The sequence below is a fragment of the Trachymyrmex cornetzi genome, unplaced genomic scaffold, assembly GCF_001594075.2.
Source record: "Trachymyrmex cornetzi isolate Tcor2-1 unplaced genomic scaffold, Tcor1.1 scaffold262, whole genome shotgun sequence".
NCBI lineage: Eukaryota > Metazoa > Arthropoda > Insecta > Hymenoptera > Formicidae > Trachymyrmex > Trachymyrmex cornetzi.
The window spans coordinates 1,416,122-1,439,295 of NW_017297292.1; the positions used below are offsets into that span (position 1 = coordinate 1,416,122).

The 23,174-nt window shown below is 31.3% G+C and overlaps 1 protein-coding gene across 1 annotated transcript in view; it reads right to left on the reverse strand.

Moving 5' to 3' along the window:
- Positions 1-23,174, reverse strand: part of LOC108761792 (limbic system-associated membrane protein) — a 291,620-nt gene that overhangs the window by 209,338 nt on the left and 59,108 nt on the right. The window contains exon 2 of the mRNA XM_018508516.1: positions 13,275-13,325. The gene's annotated coding sequence lies outside the window, so the exon portion shown is untranslated. The remainder of the gene's footprint in view (positions 1-13,274; positions 13,326-23,174) is intronic.

The following is a 23,174-nucleotide window of genomic DNA, read 5'->3' on the forward strand; positions in this document are numbered from 1 at the left end:
ATTTTATCGAGCATTGAACAAAAACAAGAATAGAGAGTTTCACGCTCAGAGGGTGTCGCAATATAAATTATATTATGAAGAGACGTGCGGGACGAGAAAGGGTTGTGCATCTCGCTTGTGCATTCCGTGTGCCCCTACTTGCGTCGGAAAATTTCGTTTAGTTTACAGACAGCTTTATATCCGGCCTTGATATGACAGACGCTACTTTAACACAAACGAGATTGCTTGTTTAAACCGCACGCGGCGACCGTCGCCTGCATTTCCGTTCATACTTTCATCCCGCAAATGGATCTTGCGGCATTGTTTCCACGGTGATACGAGACGCGACGCGCCGCAACTAAATGGATCGCAACGAATCTGAAATCCGAAAGCGTTTGTTTGCATCACCGTTTGAAAGCATCGGAGAATGCAACAGCGGTGTTTGCGCGATTGCGCGTATAGTAACACGATAAGGTAAACGATATCCCAGATATATCTATATCCGGACATTTATATGGACAAAACTTTACTTGTTTATGTTATTATTAATATATATATATATATATATATATATATATCAAATGCTTTTTAGAATATAATATTATAATTTAATTGTAATATTTTTTTAAATACAATTAAGTATATTGCACACATATTGCAGTAATATTGTAAGCATCATTGCCGTACAGGTTATAATACTATAATAAGAAAAGCATTTGATATTAATCAATTTTGTGTAAGTGTTCGAACATAGGTACATATCCGGTCACTGGACGTTTACCTTTCAGGGAATATAAAAACCTAATCAAAAGTATCTTCCATTCAAGGCTCGAATGTTTTGAAGCCTATTTTGTAATATTCAAATAGCAACATAAAATTATTAAATGTTTATGACCCTCTAATTATTAAATATAAATCTATATTATTAAATATAACCTCTAATTATTAAATATAAATCTATATTATTAAATATATTTGTAACTGTAAACTTTAATCGGATTATTCTTTTAATTTCTTTTTTTTGAAAATAGATTTTATCAAGATCATGTCGTTCTTTGGTTCAAAAATAACATAAAAAATTAAATTTTTCAGAAAAAAAATTAGTTTTTACCTTAACAGAAAATTATTGACTAATTATAAATAATATTGATGAAAAGAATATATTCTCAAGATGATCAAAATTTTTATCATTTTTGTTTTACAATTAAAATCATCCGAGTTATGGACTTTAATGATTATTTTTAAAAGCCACTCTTTTATCTAAGCTATAACGATTTTTTTATGAAGTTAAATTAGTTCACTTTTTATAATTGGTAGGGATAATGTTTACTTACTCATTTATTTACTTAACTCACTTATAATAATTCAAAAATCATGATTTTTCGAGTTGTGTTACTTTTGAAATAAGAAAGCGATATAGTTTTCGAAAGACTGCAAGATAAAAGTTTCCATGAATGCTTTATTGCTATATTTGCATGATTATCTTTGAAACAAATGAAATATATAATTGCATACAGGATTGTATACCATAATACAGAAAATCGATATTTTTACAAAATCCGGTTACTCAATGTCACACATATACAAATATTAGTGGAAAGACTATTCTCCGTATAAATATTTTGCACGTCGTATAATGTTCGCCAATATGACTAGAATGTTAATATGCCGCAGGTGAAAAGCATATTTACAATTCTCGTTTTGCGTGTGAAAATAATTTATAGTCAATGCATTACAAATAAATCTGCGAAAACGATTCGTGTTCACGAAAACGTAAACAATTTCATTTGTTGCGAGTTATCTCATCACTTGCTTTATACATATGTATATATGTGCATAAATTAATAAAATATTATCTATATATTTTGCGGTATACATAAAAAACCGTGACCATAACTTCCATTTATGTAGAAAACGCAATCATATTCTACTACAAAATAATAGCGCGTCATTTTATCAAACCAATATTTTATTATGCTTTTAAATGTACTCATCCATATTAATGAAATACTATAAAGTAGTTGTCGTCAAATTCAACCGCAATTATTACACAGTTACAAAATACGATACAATTGTTCTTATTAATCACCTAATTCTAATTAAAAGATCACCTTTAATTATTTCCATAAAGAAAAAGCTCTGAGGTATGAAAACGACGTGACTTTGCCTCTTCCTACGTTCGCTGTCACGTGAACTTTTAATTACTACCTTATCCTACAAATTATAAAATCAGCTGTCACGAACCGGGGACCTGCAATTTTCTTACCACGTGCGCGTTTCCTTCTCGTTTTTTTTTTATTTCTCTCTGGCTTTTTCTTTATTCATTGACCGAGTCCCTTGCGACCGTGCCATTTTTTCACTCTCTCAAGCGATCTAATTGTAAAGCTACGTGCTTTTACTGTGTAAGCCCCGAAGAGGCATTCACGTTTCTCGTGCTTGACCAACGGTAGCGCACTTTATTGTTTCCGCTAATGTACTTTTATATCGCAGCAATAATAAACCGGCAGCGCGCCACTCCGGTAATCCTTACCGTAATGATATTACCCGGTGAAACGTGCGCAGATGGTGAAGTTAACGTTAATTGGATGTGCGTTGCTGTTGCTTTCCGCGCAATCCTGCTGATCCAACTCTCCATCTCGGTGATGCATTTCCGGGTAGCTCCAGCGAAGCGAAAAATATCGCCAGGTGATAATTACATTTAAAAAAGAAACAAAGAAAGAACGACAGTAATTGACAAAGTTCTGCTATCATGGCTCTTGCAATTATATATATCGGGAATTATCGCACATTGAAGAGAGAGAGAGAGAGGGGGGGAGGGGGGGGAGAGAGAAAAAGAAAAGGTTACGTGTTGTAGAAAATATTTATGCTCATCCAGCGCCGTGTTGCTTTATAAATACTCACGCAGTGAAATTTGCAAACATGCCTCTTGGCTTATTTTACAGCTAGCGCGAACAGTTTACTTTTTAATTTGCCTCGAATCTGTATTCTGCGAGTATATCCCGCGGAGTAAAAGTCAATGTGAGGTGTATAAAAAGAAGAGTCAAGGGAAAAACGGACATAAAAGAGCATGGAGACCAGCGGCATTATCTGGTCTTCGTTCGTTCTCGCCAATCACGAGACAGCTGTCTTTCCCGTATTCTTAATTTTCTGCTATCTAAATCCACTGTCTAGATCAACATCCAATACATAGGATAGCGTGTGCTACAGCAAGAAACATAGCTAGATTCCCTCCCCTTCACAGTTTTATCCACCTACAGATCGTCGCTCTCTATCTGCTGGCTCTTTTTATATCCCTCCATGTCTGTTTTCTTTTTCTTTCTTTCTCTTTTTATTTTTCGCAACAAAGAATACCACGTCCCTTATCTTAATTCCTCCTGAAATGCCCTGAATATTGCAGCGAAACGTGACGTTCAAACTTATGTCCTTCGTTTTGGCCGCAATGTCCGAAGGTGGACAGTGCCTTTCAAAGAATCCAACTTCATCCCTTCGATGATACTAATCTTATTGAGAGCGTCATGTATCCTTACGTTCGCAATGCCCCCGTTTAATGAAATTCCATTTCCTTGTTTGGCCAGTTTCTTTCGAAAAAGAAACTTTATCTATCGAAAAAGAAAGGAAAAAAGAGAAAATAAGGGAAAAACAGGCTTGAAATAGTGAAGCTCTCTGAGAACTCCGTGTGCAGACTTTTTATTACAAGACAGTTATAGAGATATTGATTTACATGGATTTTGATACTGCATCATATTTATATAAACTGCACAAATGTATATAAATATTAAATTATTCCAACAATAAATTATATAATACAAAGCTTTCAATCAGCTAGAAATTGTATATTATAAAATACTTCATAAAAATTAAGAAAAGGATTAAATTGGTCAATGGAAGAATGGGTAAAAATTATTATAATTTGATAACTTGTAAAAATATTAAATATTCTTGAATAACGTATATTTCAGATTAATATAGTATAATATACTTAACAAGGAGAGAGAAAGACACAGAGATCGCTGACAGCAATAATAAAAATATTAAATGTATATAAATTTTTTTCATTAAAAGGATATAAAAATATTCAATAAATGTCATGCTGCATTTGACGAGTGATATTATATTATTTAAAAGTAAATTAATTTTCTCTCCTTTTTTTATGAATAATAAATATAATGTTCGTAAATATGATCTTACACTAAATTTTTAATAAATCTTTTAACTTGGTTATGAAAGTGTCATTTATAATTAGACCGGTGCCAAGGCTAAGGCATTATTGACCGCAACTCAGACACGATACCGGCATGAAAACTTTAAGAGGTCAACGATGGTCAGGAAAGCATTTACGAGTTGCTACACGGTCGACAGCACTTTACGACGCAAGATTCAATCGCGAAGGAAATAACTAGTCTCTTTCAGAAGACGTATGCGATTTATTCAGGCAAAATAACAAACGTGCTCTACTAGTGTAAGAGTATACAGAAAATACAGAAAAACAAATGGATTATATGTAGAAATATAGGAAAAAAAAAACATTTTTTAATATATATGGATATTAATAACATTCCATATAATAATTCTGGAAAATTTTGAAATATTGTAGTAAAGTTTTTCATAAGCTTTAACTTAAATTTAAAAAATACATATTCTGTAAAAATGATTTATATTATATATCTCTTTTTCTCTTAAGAAATAACATAAAAAATGTAGAAATTTTATAAAAATTAAATTATTTAAATATTCTAAAAATTAAAATCTTGCCATTTAAAACGGTACAAATTCCAATTAATGATTATATAATTTGTGTATCAATTGTTAAGCTTTATTTTAATATTTGATTATAATTATCTCATGATACTATTATCGTATATCTTTTACAGCTAATCACATTTAGTTATCATGAAATAACTAATTATAAAATACTAACATATTTCATACAAATCCGTCAGTCAGTGTACTGTATAATTCCATAAAGTATTCATATAATGTTCAGTTATGGCCTCAAGCATCACTCAAAAATAATACAGTTATTATAGCTGTATATAAATAAACCCATTCCCTAATTAAGCTTGTCACCACGAATTTAGCTTTGATGCATTTGCGTTTATTATAAATCAGACCGTTGATACACCTATATATTTAATGCGTTGAAACGTTGTTTGTGACATGTTTCGGTACATTAAATTAATTAAATGCCACGGTTAAACGTGTACGTATGTATTATGAATTATTTCATTAGCATGATACAAAACAGGCTAAGATAAAATATATTTTTAAGGAGCAGATCTAGAGTGAGAAATCTAAAATGTTGTGTGTGTGAAAGAAGTGTGTGAATCTAAACATAAATATCTAGAAATTTTTTTCTCAAAATATTCTATATATACAATGTTTATACATGCGTTACACAAGTAACAATATTATTAACCTACGCGTACAAGTTGTTAAAAATCGAAAACTCAATTTTATTGTCTAGTTCCAATAAATATTACTTTGCGATATTTTATAACAACACGATTTATTGTCGTGAGCATTGTCACAATAGTCGCGGGTATTGTCATTTGCGATACAATTCTGACAGATTTACGCACGATCCTTACAGTGATAAATTGGAGCTCCTTAAAAGAATTGACGTTGACTGTACTCAATATATCTTTGCTAAAGCGTTTACAAATTATTTGAGTTTTTTTTTAATGCTACACACACACACACATATGCAGATCTTTTAGAAAATACCAGGAATAAAATTAATTGTCAATATGTACAACATTTCAGATTTAGAAAAATTGCTCGATTTCTGCGATGTTTCTAAAATTAACAGCAATATGTTTCATCGATATATCTATAATCATATAGTGAGATTGAAAACTATAACAATGAAAAGAATATCTTCGTTTCTATCAATGAATGCTAGGAGACTTATCTTTTATATGTACATATTTACATAAAAACAGAGATATTCTTTTAATCAACAATTTTCAATATTGCTATGCGATCCTATAGATACATCGATAAAAAATTGCTGTTAATTTACTGAACGTTGCAAAAATTATGCAATTCTGAATTATCGATATCATAGAGAACAGATTAAGGAATCCGATTGTTGAAAATCAATAAATCTATGGATATAAATAGATTAAAGGTAAACAATACTTCGGCAAATTAAGCTCTCACTACTCCGGAATGCAAATATTTTCTAACAAAATGGAAAATCGTTCGGTTAGAGATTAAATCTGCATACCAAATCCACGTTTCGAAGATCTATCAGATGAATGGTATTTACTATTTCTACGCAAATATAGTGAACTTCAATATTCAAAACGGAATACCAAACATAGTCCCTTGTATTGTATTCTCGCTATTTAAATATTAACGTGCCAATTAGCGATTTTGGCATATAATTGGATGGGCATGTAATGGTTAAACGTACGATTTACCGCCGGCCATGCTTTACTACATCCATAATTGTACGAAGATATGTTACATCGACAATTACAGATTTGACGCGCTTATAACGCTAGCGACGTGAGCAAAACGTAATTACGAGGCGTGATGCATGTTACGCTCGACCCGCCAGCAAATTAGCTTCAACGATTTTTGTCGGGATTGTCACCGATTGCAAATTCCATCAATCTCATATTCGTTATCAGCTCTCAAACACGTACATGCGCACCAACACGCGAGCTTCCCTTTAACATAACATGCATACATGTCAGTCCGGATACAATCTCTCATAACTGCCTCGCATTACATCTCGCCGTGTCCAACAGCCGACTCAGGAAATTAGACTTAAGCAGCAAGACGAATCGGCGTATTTTACCGAGCAATCTGACAGCTCTCTACTCAAGCTTCCGTAATATTTCCGTAACAGCGAAACTGTGAATAATTACTCAAGCATCAGAACAACGAAGATGGGAAACATTATGAATAATAAGAAAATAGCAAAAAAGATAAATCCAATAAGCAGAAGGCTAACGTTAACACATTAAAATTCAGTCACTCAAAATTAGAATTGAACTATTTCGTAATGTATAAATGTGTTATCGATTATCTCTTCTATTCAGTCCATCCGACAATTTTGCAAACGGATGTATCTATTTCCGAAATTTAATATTATATTTTACCGATCGTAAACAGAAATCGTCTTGAAATCTCGCTAAACAACAACAATGAATAAAAAAACTATAAATGAAAAGTGATATGCATTTGCCCTGAAATAATTGAAAATGGCTATTTTTGGATGATTCCTTTAAAAATTAATATGATTTTCTTAATTTCTCACAAATACCGCATTCCTTTTTGTATACAAGATATTTATACAAAAAATTTCATACTAGCATATATACAGATTATTAAGCTAATTGTCATTCAATAATTTTACAGCTAATTTTATCGTCCCAGAAAGCATCGACGCAATGACATTTTATGTTTCAATAAAATGTACATTTTTAGTTATTTTGTGAAACTTTATTTCAAGCGCAAGTTGCAAAATATTTTACGATAAAACAAAATGAATCGTTATGTATAAATATAAAACTCTTTTTTCATTTAGCAAATAATAAAATATTACGCAATGTTGCGAGAGTTCGAACTTATTACTTATCACTTTGATCGCCGATTTTGATAAATGAAGCAGAATGAGCGCCGGTGATTACAAATTTTTCAATTTTAGGAAAAACACATTGTAATCGATAGTACTTTTAGAGATATGCCGGAAGGATCGTTGCACATCGTGCTGTACGTTTAATCCATTGTGATATTGGCACGCGTAAAAATTAATTTCGCATAAAAATTTAGAGAGAAAGAGAGAGAGACGGCTACTATTATATTTTATAGTGATATTTGATGATCGAATTCATTTGTGGGCACCGAAAATAGAATGTGGAAGCCAGTAATGTTGATATTATAATCAAACATTAGAGGTAACATAGACTACAATATTGCGTAAAATGGAATGAATGCGTCGATAACGGAAATAACAGTGATTTCGGCGAAAAGAGTTAAAAATGTGAACAAATCCTTGACAATGAGATAATCGCGTAAATGGACGCAATATCAAGCAATGTGGTAAACCTATTGCGGGATTTACAAATTGACAGGATGAATGCTGTTAATAATTGACATTTCGCGTTAGCTCTTCACATTTCAATCGTGCGAGATTTTTGTTGCTTTTGTGATTGAAGTAAAGAGAAAGGTCATCAGTCTGATACGCTTTTTTGAAAATTGTATATTTGACTAGTAATAATTATCCGCAATTGGCCTATATTATAGCTTATATATATTATATAAATTAATTATGCCTCCATAAATCACTAAGTCATTATATAATGCTCAAACGGTTAATTGCGCTACTCCCGAGTAATTACTCGGAGCAATAATTAAGTTATCTTTCAATTATTAGCGATTAAATATACCGATTTAATATCCATAAATATGAAAGTGAATCGATTTTTCGTGCCTGTATCCGTTACATTAATATTAATCACTCTCGAGTTAGGTACATCAAAACATCGATTTTTTAATTTAAAATATCGTACCCTAGCTGTAGCCGCAATTTTATTAGGACTAAAAAAAACAATTTTGAAATGTTTATAATGTTTCATACAAAGAAATGCTTTTACAGTTGCTATATCATTTTTTTATGAAATAATCGGATAAAAATGTTGTAAAAAATAAAAGAATATTTAAGATAGACTGTATAGTAACAAAATACATAGTATAAAATTTATCTAATCCAAATTAATTTACTTATTGTTACTATAACTTGAAACAAATTTAATTTTAAAATTATCAATTATCGAATTAATGTAGTTATTACATAAAAAATTTCTGGTATATTTTATATTTGCTATAATTTTTATTACTCATATTACTTAATATTATTTAAATTTATCAGCCTTTCTATTGTTTATAAGTATATCTGTCATTTATATCGGTAAGCACAAAGAATTTTTGACATAATTTATTGTTATTGTTAACTATTGCTAATTTAGCTTTATTTTCATTGATGTTTATCAATTGTTATGATCACAGTTTATTATAACAATATTGAACGAATAAATTGCGTCAAAATATTCACATATAATCGAAATTAATATCAGTAAAATATAGAAATAAATTGAAATGCATATATACATACATTCCATAAATGACCCATTTCGACTGCAGTACTCAAATCAACAATTTTATGAAAAAACAAAAAGAAAGAGAAACAGTAAAATTGCAAAATCATGCTTACAATGAAATCAAATCATCAAATGTCAAAATCTCAATCACGATAGAGTTTTACCGGATATCGGAATTTTAGAAAAGAAAATAACTTAAGGGGTGGCTCGAATGTCAGGTTTAACGTACAAGAGAGATGGGGAGGACGCACAAGGCAGTTCGTCGACTAGAGATTTGAGGAGGGTAGAAGATCGAAAGACCCTCTTTTTGACGTAAGAGTAGCCGAGGTACTTTATCGATCCTGAGAATCCACACGCGAGATCCTTCATCCCCTACGGAATCAACGAGGGATGAAAGTAGTGAAGAAGAAGAGAGGAGGACGGGTACAGCGACACGGCAAGTGTCGCACGGTCGAACACTGATCGAGAAGAAAGGAGACATGACAGAGAGAAAGAAGAGCCGAGGAAGGAAAAAGCAAGGGCTCGTAGGTCGCTTGAGAGGTATGGTAGGAGATTCATCGCTAGCAACTTACCGTAGCTTTTTTTCCCTGCGATGAGAACTTGCTTACCGTCCGATATCTTCCCGAAGTTCTTCACGGATACGCTTTCCCGGTATCGATTACAAACTATAAGGTATTGTTAAATTTTCATCTCTTTCGCTTTTTCTTCCCAGCTAGGCGAGTACCGACAGAAAAAACGTGATCGACATTTTGACATTTGTGTGGTATTTACCGAATTACTAATTTAAAGGATCTGAATTTTTATGGTGGATATTTCTCTTTGTTTAACGATAAATTATAAAGTAGAATCACAAAACAAAATTAAAAAAATATATTCATAACCCTAATTGATAAGATTAACATAAAAATAATAGTTAATGTTATTAATTAAATAAATTACAAGTACTGCAGATTCTGCGATAAAAAATAATTTATAAATTTTAAAAATCAAATACAAAGTTACATCGAACGAATATACCTAAACTTCGGCCTTCTAGTTTATAAGACATTTGATAGCTCTTACGTATGCATGTATCGACAAATGTTGTAGATCGACTCGACAGTTCTGTCCGAGAAACATTTAAGGGCGTAGTAGGGTGTGAATTTCACCTACACACCGTGCACTTTGTCTCCTGTCGAAGCTACGAAACTTTCGGCCTACTTCGACATGGAAACTATTTCATACCAACGAAACGATAGAAAGTTCCTGAAATATTTAAGGAACTTGAAAATAAATCGTAGCAAGTATTATTGCGCGGTGAAACTTTCGACTAAGTTTCGAAACTTCAGTAACGTTTCGTCGAAGTTCGTAGCGGGTCGTCGTTTAACGCAAAAAAAAGGGACCAACTCTTAATAGTGTGAAAAAAATGCACGAGGGAAATGAAATGTCACGAAACCTTAAAATTCGTGATATCCTCTGCGCATTTCACAAAACATCTCTTTTTTTATTTTATATATATATTTTTAAGATAATGTAAATATTATTCATCTTCTTGGTATCCACTTTTCATTTTCTTGGTTATCAGATTTATGAACAGCGTTTGAAAAATATACAAATACTTTGATTATAAAAACATATTTATTTACTTCTATTGCAATTTTTTTCTTTTTTGTAATAATAATGATATTAAAATAATAAAATCCGAAGAAAAATGAGCTATTATTGTAATGTTGGTATAAATAAAACAAGCTATGTATCTTCGCAACGTGCAATAACTAAATCAGCATTACTTTACAATAACGTTTACTAAAGGCTTGCGTTCTATAAAGACTTTGATCGGAAATTTTTTCGTACTAAAGACTGTTGTTGATGACACGGAAAAGCCGATATCGAAGTGAGCAAAGAGCCGTAAGCCACCCTTTTTCCACATAGGAAATATATTTATAGCGTATATAGTGCCAGAGTTAAGCTCCATACACATCACTGGGTCACTGTATTAGCACTACATCTATGTTACGACGGTCAATATGGCACTATTGTGACATCAATTTAGTAAACGAGGACGCTTTCTCGAATAAAGCTGGTTATTTGTTTCTACCATCACCACGTACAATGCACATTAATATTTTTCTTTTTTTTTTACAAATTCAATATAATGCGTATCTTGGATTTCCGTTCGTGACAGAATGAGTTTACGAAAAAAAAAATACAAGTGTCAGAAACATGTATGCTTATATTCAGCTTTTTAACAGTTGGAAAGTTTCAATTCGTAACGCTCGAACAAAGCTGTGTATGTGACTGACCAACCAATTACGTTGATATATGACAAATGCTTTAAAATCCTCTCATGACATGCGTATAAAATTTGCTGATTACGGATCGCAACATTTTTAACCGTGATAGTCATGAACAAAAAATTACTAACAAATTAAGATGACGTCATCTAATCGATTCAATTCCCACGTTAAAAAATAGGAAACCGTCGAATGGATTGATCAGTAGAAAAAGACGGAGGCAATTTCTTCGTCTTGAAGTTACTTAGTAACTTTTCAAGATTCCCTACTTCAGAGAGCCAATTTTAACTTTGTATCAAGCAAGTTTGCGGCTTCATCGAATCCTTCTTCCCATATGTATACGAAGCATTATTGACAATGAATTTTTTATGTAATCAAAATTTTGCTGCCATAAATAATACAAACATCTATATTAAACTAAATTAAATTTAAAGGTTATTCAGTTTATATTTTATTAGCGGAGTTTAAAAAAAATTTATTTGTATCACAGATAAAAACAAATCTGTTGCAAATACAAGTATTTAATTAAGCAACACGAAACATACGAAAAATATTTAATTAAGCAACACGAGATATATACGAAAAATAGTTAAAAAATTCTTAAAATTATCATTTTAAACGTTTAACGAAAGAAATTAATTACGATTTATCGAGTTTGAAGTTTCTCTAGCACACTCCAAACTTTTTTCATATACATCCTACATATATGTGTTAAAAGTTTAATGATTCCGATAATATTAAGCGCTTGCATTTCACTAGCTCTTATATAAACGATTACGGTTCTCTGACCGTAAGATATTCAAACAAAGCCGAGCGTTTCAAGCATACTTTTTTGAACCAGTGACCGCAAGAAATCGTATTTTGTTCGTGAACAATTTTATCAGACATCCGTAATAAACGTAGATTAAATACATCATCAACATTTTAATAAATTCAGACAGTTGTGAGAAGTTTACTTGTGCCAAAATATCGAGAAATTAAATTTCTTAAACTAAAATAATTAGCTACTAAATTGAATATTTGCTAAAGCAAAAAGAATTGTGTGTCATCAGAGAGTAACTTAGCAATTTTCTTTTCTAAATTTTTAACTGAACAATTTTACGGGTGTTTCACAACATTCTCATATTCATGAATGTCGTGTGCTATTTCATTCTACAAAACTTCAATATATAATATCGTTTGATTTAACTATTCTCTTTTATCGCAATCGCCGCGACGGCTGTTTAATACGGAGGTGTAACTTGACGTATCAACGCGGCTAATGGTATTACTAAGAATTGCATTCCGATGAACGCACCTTTTTCACTTGTCTGCATGAAATGCCGGTCAACTCCAACGTCACACCCTTGTATTTCTGTTCACCGGCTGTCCTATTGCCGATGACGCGTCATCACAACGCGTCTGACAGACAGAGATAGAATTGATTGATTGAATTCTATTCTGCTTCGTTAGACAACGCTCAGGATGAATTCGAAAATAAAATTAGAAAAATTATGAAATCCTACGTGTGTGTTGTCACCGACAAATGTTTAGGTGTAATCGTCAATGCTCAGTTGTAAAATTTAAATGAAAGATTAATATAAATTGCACAACTTTTTTATACGATATTACTGTAATACTATAAAATTTATTTGCTACATTTTTGCAAATTATTGATCAAATTTAAAATGCTGTAGGTATAGAATTGTTTCATACATATAAGATTGAAAATATCAGTTTAATCACGTTTACAGTGTTCGTATGAAATACTATACTTCTCTTATATAATATATTTGTTTGTGCTATACTTGGCAGTATATTGTTAAATTGATACATATATATATATATATATATGCATCTATACGTATGATGTATTAATGAAATTATCCTACATCCATAATATTAATAAAAATGTCAATTCATCACTTACCAATTTGATGCGCCGTAGCGGAATTACGTCTGTAACGTCGCTATGATAATTCTGTAACAAACAAATGTAAAATGCAAATTAGAACACAGACAAACCAAATAATTAATACTTGAAAAAGTATTGAACGTATGAAGAGTTTTCTTAAAAATAATATAATATTTATGAAAATAATTACATTTTCTGAAGATCTTAATAAGAATAAGTTTTTATAAAATTTTAAAGTAATTAAAAAAAATTGTTTTGTCTAATTATTAGTTTTAATTGTTTTAAAATAATTCAAGATTTCAGGAAAAAAAGATTTTAAAAGTAAAAAATAATATTTACTATAAGATTGCTCAACCGGTGCCCGATACCTCCCCAAACCTCTTTCTTCTCTCAGAATTAGATTGTCATTCTTTCGCGCAGGACACTTGCGAAAAACACTCACGGACAATATATTATAATCGCACGCGGATTAATTATATTATTAATAAAATTCTTTTCTGCGACACTGCCGGTATTCCACGTTTATGGAATTTGTGAAAGTTCATTAGTTCGATAATAATTTCAACAGCACTTCTGAAGCAAACATGCCATGCGACGAACTGGCTGCGGTTCGTTTATTTTTAATTAAATCAGCAATGAAGGTACATTAACTTCCCCATCATTGGATTTTTACACGGAGAGAACAATTTTGTTTAAATATCTAAAAATTTAGCTAGATATAATTGGATATAATGTAAATAGATCCGAACATGTATAAATCTTTAGAAAATCCATTCTTTTCGTGTATACTCTCAGGCTCAGGAGGTACTGGGTTTCCACTTTATCCTCCAATTAATACGAGAAAACGGACGTGCTATGTATGTATCAGCCATTGAGCGACAATGCTCACTCATGAGAATGCTACGTTAACAGTGCAATGAGTATACACCTTTAGTTTCTCCGTCTTTAGAGTACTGAGTCTTTTAGGATACTATACAGAGAGAATTTTTTCTTAGAATTTACCCTGAAAATATGGTAGTTCTGGGAGAACATTGTATTTCGAAGAATTTTTTTATGTAAATTTCTTTCATTCATTAATAAAACCATAATAAAATATAAAATAAATTTAATTAATTTTACTGAAGCGCAAAAATCTTTAAAATACTATATTGTACCACAACTACTATATTTTCAGGGTAAATTTTAAGAGATAATTCTCTCCGTGTAGAAACCGTATATATAACCCTTAGTACACACATTAGTTTTTGGCACCCTTAATACACACGTTCGGTCATTTGTGTCTTGGCTTAATTTTCATCACTTTTACAAATATATATAAATTATTAAGCAATTTTTACATATATATTTCGACATCATTAGAAAGTATTTGTGCAGTTATATATTCATAACAAATTATAGATAAATTGTTGTAACTAAATATAATTAACGAAATCAGAAAAATACACTGTTTCATAGAAAAATATAAAACTCTGAAACAAAAATATTTAAAGAAAAAATATGTTTCAATATCTTAAAGTTCAATATCTTAACATTCAAAATTACAAAAGAGAAAATCGTTCAAGTGTCGGCTGTCGATCCAAAAAATGTAATTATTTAATATAAAATAATCCGAAAATTATGATTTTTAATAAGCATGTACAATAGCAATAATAAAATGCATTGTTTAAAATGTAAATGCAATATATCTTCAATTTATAGGTATTGATAATTTAATAATTTTTATATACTTGTAAAAGCGATGAAAATTAAAATATATATTTTAAATAAAAAAATTAAAAGAGCTATTAATTTAGTATTTATTATTTTAAATAACTTCATTTCTGACTTATTTCTTATTTAATATTTTAAATAAGTTTCCGGAATTTATTTTATATTTTTTATTTTAAACAAGTGGTATTAGTTTTTTACCGATTCCTACGATTTTATATTTTTTATTTTAAATATGTCGTAACAGTTATTTTACCGAGCCATGATCGACATTACACGTAAGTTTAAAGAATTTTTGAAACACAATAATTTGCAGCAATAGTAGTGTCATAAATTAATTTTTTAGTTCAAAAATTAAATAATTATTAACAAAATATTTGATACTTTTAATCAAAGCTGTATTTAGATCAAATTGTTTCACAATATTTAAAAAATTTACATGTATCTTTATATAAAGGATGTACAGAATATTATCAACCTTTATTTAAGCGAATCATTTAAAAGAATAACAAAAATTGAGATGTAATGTTGGAATATCAAAAATACTCCACACACGCAAACAATTACTGATTACGTTTACAAGAACCGCGCAAATAATATAGGATTTAACAAGTGCTAGAGATGCCAAAAGTAAAGCGCGAAATGTACAAGGATACCCGTTCATCACGCATAAAATACGAATAATTAAATAAACCGTGAATATATTTTTCATACGCAATAGTTGGGTATTCGAACGGCGCCCGGCGAACAGCGCGGGGAGGGGTCACGCCGGTCACGCGGCGAACAGCGAGGGGGAGCGTGCCGCGCGGCGCGGTAGTTGACTACGTCATCACTTCGGTTACTTCGGTATTCGCTCGGCGACCTCGGCACGAGACAGACGTGTTACGAATCGCTCCGCGTGTCGCATTAATTAATGAAAATTAGATATCTACGAATGCGGATTACGTAAGGTACCCAAAACTAAGAAGTGTATTAAGGGTTAATAGATTTTATTGCACGGTTTTTGCTTTATTTCTTCGATTTAGATTCATTACGCACATGAATATTTTAGATATTTCATGTGTTCTCACATATACGGTATAAAAATGAGATTCTTATTTTAGATATTTCAAATTGTGGCTTTTTTATCAGTTTGAATCATATATAATTCTGTCATTTTTGTGCTACGCCGCATTCTTAATACGGGAAAAGTAACAGATAAATTATATTTAATTACATATCTCTAAATGTATGTGCATACTATTTATACATATTATTCTATTTAGTCGAAATTGTTTCATAATTTAAAATAAATTTTTGCATTTGTCTTCATTTAAAGGATGTATGACATATTATTAATCCTTATTTAATTGTAAATCGCAAAAAAAAGCAATAAAAATTGAGATATCAAAAGCACTTTACGTGAGCAATTAAAACCATGCTCGTAAAAATCTCTTTTTACTTCTTGTCTTTTGTCAGCACACATTATAATTGATACGAAATATGTAAAATTATAAAATGAACGTCAAATATGTTCCTCGGTGTATCACAATATATTACAATTATGATATCACATTAAATAACTCGCGCCGTTAAAACTAGATATGAGAAATTGTTTCATTAATCGAAGAACATTAAAAATGTAACGAATATATTATTTTACTTATTCGTAATATATTCGTTATTATTTCGACAACAAAATTAAACGGTTGGCGCGTGACCTCGGGGTGGGGATGGCACGGAGCGGCGCGTCATATTTACGCGTAGTTACCGCGCAGTCATTCTCTTACCGAGATTCGTACAAGCAGGTAGTTGTGTTATGTGCGACTCTTTTTCACATTACTTTTTGAAATCTTATCGCGAGAAGAATGCCAAATAATACGAAACGTTATACTTTACGAATAATTAATCATACTTGATACTAGTAATCGTATTAGGTGAATATTCACAAAATACAACATTTCGTATTATATCTAGCGATTTTTTGCGATTATTATATGTTTCAAAAAGAAATATGAAGAAGAGCGACACGGCTACTTGTCTGTACGAACGGTATCACATGAGTCATAAAAAAGCAACGTTAATACTCTCATGCAAATAACGCAATTTCTGCTTTCACAGTTAATATAGTTTAATAACTTAATTAATTTTTTGTTTTTGTGCACCTTTCGTTATACGATCCGTTTAAAAATTAAACGTAATTTTGAAACTATTTATTGATAATTAAACAAACATTTCTCTTTTTTATTAATCTCAAGCCTATTTCATTGACCTAATCATATCTTACAGACATCATCTATAAATGAAAGATTCAACCCTTTTATTTGCTCTGAATTTATTTCGCAATCATAACGAATTGCAGATGTGTGTTTGATATTCGTTTCTAAAAGTTAACCGATTGCATAGTAATTGTATAGTAATGTATAACAGCTATATATTACATTTTTCAGATTATCTTCCCTCTCACGGGTACGACCTTGACGTGGTGGGAGGGCTTAGTACCCAGAAGATATTTACACGAAAAGAACGGTTTTTCTCAAGTATCTAAAAATTTTCAGGTCTATCTGATAAATCTAGATAAATTTTTAGATATTGAGTAAAATCGTTCTCTTCGTATAAAAATCCAACGGGGAAGCTAACGTACCTTCGTCGCCGATTTACTTGAAAATGAACGAACCGCAGCCGGTTCGTCGCGTCGCGCGTTTGCTTCGGGAGTGCCGTTCAAGTTATCGGACTCAAGTTATAGTCCGCGCGCGATTATAGTATATTATTCGCGAGTGTTTTACGCGAGTGTCCTGTGCGAGAGGATGTGATCCATATTCTGAGAGGAGGAGGAGGTCTGAGAGAGACATCAGGCACCGGTGGAGCAACCATGCGGTATAATAAAAAATATTATTTTTTACTTGTGTAAAATTAACCTTTTGTTACTTGTTTTTAAATCATTTTATTTGGCAATGATTTAAAAATAATTTGATGAAAGGAGAGTTATTTAAAAATTTATACAAATTTATTCTTGCTATAGAGAATATATAATTATTTTATATCTAATTAAATAATGGATACAAAATTCGACGCCTATAAAAATTCTATTTTCAATACTGCATGATTATTGTTCAGAAAACTGCACGCGTTCATATATAGCAATTATTTTTTTTGATAATGTTTATTTCTTTACCCTGTTCTAATTTGGATTTTAATTTATTTGTTACAGAATCATCGTAGCGACGTTGCAGGTCTAACTCCACTGTTGCGCATCGAATCGGTGAGTGCGATGAATTAACTTTTTTATTTGGAGTAACGGATGTATAGTAATTTTATTAGTATATTATATACATACCTAAATACGTATTATGCATAGATTTAATAATAATATACGTATCTATGTATAGCATTTTGTTCATCCTTAGTTTTATATTTTTGTATGAAAAAATGCATTTTTCTCATTTTGTTAGCTATATTTAGTTTATTATAACAATTTATATATACAATTTGTTACAAATATAAAATTTCACAAATATTTTCTAAAGATGTCAATATACATAAGAATCACTTAATAATTTTTATATTCTTGTAAAAAGGGAAAATTAATCCAGATCGCAAAAGACCCAGCGTGTGTAGTACACTGTTAAATCTACAGTGTGTGTCAAATTTAATTTAATGTGAGTCGCCACTGCTCCTACTCAATGATATTATTATTTTATATTAAAACGATGGCTATATATTTAATACTATACAGTGTCAATTTGACACAAAGTCAAATTTAATTATTATTTTAGTAAAAAATTACGATACATTTAGTTGGAGCAGTGATGACTCACATTACGTTAAATTAGATATTATAGATTTAACAGTGTAAGGATATGTACATAATATACTAATAAAAACTAAGGTGTGTACTAAGGGCTAAATACAGATTTAGTTTTAAAAAATTCAAAAATAAATAATTAATAAGTAACTTCGAATTGATGCTAACTACGTCGATTGGCGTCTATAGACCAATCATTTTTAGCCGGGAATTGTTCACAAGTACTTCATTTTGATCAGCCGATATGTTGACGAATAAGTTTGATATAAAATAACTATAAAAGTAACTACTAGTTACCGAAAGAAAATAACTAAATTAAGTTACAGTTTACTGGTAAAAAGGAACTGTAACTTTGTTACAGTTAGAAATAACTTTCCAACTTCTGACTTTAAGTACTATATGTGTCACCTATTGTAAAGAGAGGAATTAAGAGATACGAACGTGCGAGGTCACGTGTGATTCTGCGACGGAAATGGCGGAGCCCATGGAATTTCGTCGTCTTATTCGGTAGCGGCAAAACGAAAACCGCGAATGCGTGAGGCACGGACTTCCGGCGCTAAATGAAATTTCCTGTACTCGCGGAAGCGGACGAAGGGAGTTTTTAGCGAGCAAAGAGAGATGAAGAGGGACGATACGCGGTGCGATTACTTTGTTACACGAAACCGTATTGCCAAACGAAATTGCCTTGCCAATCATTAATTTAATATAAAGATAGAGCGAGTTCCGTAGTAAAGAGGGTGAAAGGATACGTGCAAACGGTATCGCGCGGACCGTATCTGAGCAGAAAGTGATTGATTGGAGAAAATTATTGACAGATTGATGAAAAGTAATGGGAAGTACAATCGAAATTAATGGGTCAACGCGTACGAGTGCGTGCATAGTTGATACGTTAGTTGACCGATCGTATACACGTAAATGCAAGCTTGTCGTCCAGCTTGATTACGTGAGTTTTCGAGGTTTCGGTCGTGACACCTTTCTCGCCGGGGAGAAAGCTTAATTGAATGGTTAACCCTAAACCGGGTACGGCTCTCCACAATCTAAAATGGGACAGATAATTTATGGAACGTTAACACGAGTCAGTCTGTATAGAAGAATAATTTTGTTCAGAAACATCTTTAATTCTGGAAAGTTATATATAAAATATCAAAAAGGGAAGATATATTTCCATTAATATTACTTGTTGAGATTATCAATAAGATTTATGTTTTAACCTTTTTGATTTTTTCTTATATCTTTATAATTGTGTGTCTCATTGTATTTATTGGAAAGGTATGTAATGTGAGAATCAAATATAATAACAAAATTGTTTGGACAAAAAGGATTGTGTATATCATATTTTATATGAAAATTATATAATGTGGATAATATAACATTTATTTAAACTGTCGTATCGAGTTAACAGTCTGTAATATAAATCTTGAATATAAATTTATACGCGTTATTAAATTTTCTTTTGCAACATGCACAGATCAGAGATCAAATCACGCTTTTGCATTAATAACACATTACACAAATAAGCAGATATCAAACAGAGTCTCATGAAAACATTATCAAACATCTTTCCATATCTAGATATCAAAGAAATGCATACATGTATAACATAAAATGTCATTACAGTACTAGCAAATAATTTTCATTAATTAAAGCAGAACATAAAATATTATATGAAATTGTTTGAACCTCTTTAATTTTAATTTAAATAAATAGTCATATTTTATAATATGTAAAATTATGAAAAAATTAATCAATAATTTATAAAAAGGAATAAACGCTGATAATAAAGCTATAATATAATACATTAAATACAGCCATAAAAAGACGAAGCTCCTTTTAAAGCAATTAAAATTTATAATATTTAGCACAAAAATATTTTTGAAAATGAAAATAACCGCGTTAAGGATTATACAGAATAATTGTAAATAGTAAAAATTGTAAACAGCAAACGCTTTGAACGATACGTCAGCATTGCTTGCAAAATAGAATCGTCGTATAGTGTTATTCATATTTATTGTTCACACCGATTCGAGTGAATGCACAACTACATTCAAAACGCGAGAGCACGCCGGCAGGGAATTGAAGCAACCGGAAAATTTCACACACCGCAAGCTGCCTAGCATTAACTATGAAACTTACACCGGTCGCGCGGCAGTGCGACAAAACAAAAAAAAAAAATAAAAGAATAAAATTCGATACACCGCGAAATTAAACGCACGCGGTTGCCGATTTTGCCGGGCGTCGAATTTTCGGGGGAGGCTCAGCTCGCAACGCGCCACGCGATGTTTTCACCGTTCTCCCTTTTCATCAACCCCCTTCGGCCGTACAATTTTGCGTGCGTGTAAATTCACCGGTTAAATAACACGCCATCGGCTTGTTAGCGTGACGCATCCTGAATAGAAAAAAAGAGAGAAAAAATCAGAAGCGGAAGGAGGAAACCCAAACGCATTGCGAATTTTTCGCGTAAACAGCGTTAACGGCGCAGATTCGGTGCGTTTTCACGCGTATGCACGGCAAACATGCAATACCTGCTTTTACCCACGTGGGAAACGAGTGCTTGCGCTGGTAATAAACGGAGAATTCGGAAAATATATTGGACACGATTTTACTGTTGAAAACGATGATTTTTCACGATAGCATGAATAAATCGAACCACATCGATCTCGCTAATATCCTCGGGTCAGGGAAAAAAATAAACTGCGGATATCAATTTTGTCCGCGACATAAAACGATAAATAGAGTCCCATAGGTAGCACTTATTAGTTCATATACGTTTTATGTACGTTTCCTAAATGTATCTAATATTCTACAACCATTTAAGAAACATATAAAACCAACATGTGCTACTGATGGAGGTCTTTAAACTTGAGTTTTCCTTTATTTTCTCTCTTTCTTTTTCTTTCTACCTCTTTATAATAAAATTCATTTACTGATCCTCTTTTTTTTAGTAAATAAAAATTTCTTTAAAAAACGTACGATATTATATGAAGTTATATGATATTTTTGATGTAATAAATTCTCGAAATTTTAACAACTAGAGGTTGACTCCTATGGTCTTATTTATAAATTCTGTTTTATCGAAAAATTTTATTTTTCTCAGACAGAAAAGTCGAGATAGAATTCTAAGTTTAAACTCTCAAGCGACATGATGCACCACCTTTCTCTCATTTTTATTATTTTCCTTGGATCAAAACAGGTTAACCGTATAATGAGACTATGTAATTGAATTGAATTTAATATTTATAACAAGATATTTAAAATTGAACAGAACGATAGCTTAAATATGCTAATGAAAATATCGTACCGATGATCGGTTGTCTTTAGATTATAATTACTAATTTGAGTACAGTAGTAATGGCAGAATAATTAAAGTATAACCTCCCTTTCTTTTTCTCTTTGCAAATTTATTGACAGCTATACCATAAAATTAACTAAAACCCGTATTAAAATAAATATAACTTATTATTGACAGTTTAAAAAGCGTGCAGTTACTACAACCAACGTATAAAAATTAGTAGAAAATAATGTTTTTTTTTGCGATTTTTAAAAACACGTTATGCATGATAAACGGCTATAAATGATCTTGAATCCCAGTCGTGTCATACGAGTTGTTAGCGCGGCTTTTCGCGCATCGAAAGCAGAAACGATCTTTAAGAAAAACGAAAGAAGCTATCTGGCTTTTCAATCCCGACATGCTTTCGTCGACAAAGGACTAAGTTATCCTCGTCGACTTTTCTGGATCACGTTGAAGACCGGAATACCTCAAAGGCTCCTCGTTACAATCGCGCGGTGACGGAATAAGCTATTAGTAAGCAGACTGGAGAAAGCAGGATGCTGTCTTTTTGAGAAACGAATGTGAGCGAACAAGCGTAACATCGACTTACAGAATTTAAAGCATTGGTAACGAGTATTGCAATTCAGGTACACGGCTCGTTTCGCGTAATTGTCTTATACATCTACAAAATAAAATTGCATTTTTTACATTAGTTACCTTTTCCGTTAGGAAATGCAATGACTTTACAAAGGGATAGTCCTCAATACACATCAATTTAATAAACGTTAATAATTAATCTTATATCAATATACGTCGCAACTTAATATTTAAATTTACCATTTAGATCATTTTTATTCCGCTGTTCAATTTGTAATAATCATAATTAATTAGAGTTTGTTATGATTTAATCCGATATTACAATTTTGCATTTAACTTTATTAATTTTGCACAATTTACAGCTTGTATATTTAATCCTTCCAAAACAACAAATGTGATTTTGTCATATAAAATCGTATTATTTTTGAATAATGAAGAACTCCACTTTATTATTTTAGTTAAAATCTCTGGTAATGATTATATATATATATATATATATATATATATATATATTATCAGAAACAGAGAATATAATAAAAAAAAGAAGATAGTCATTATA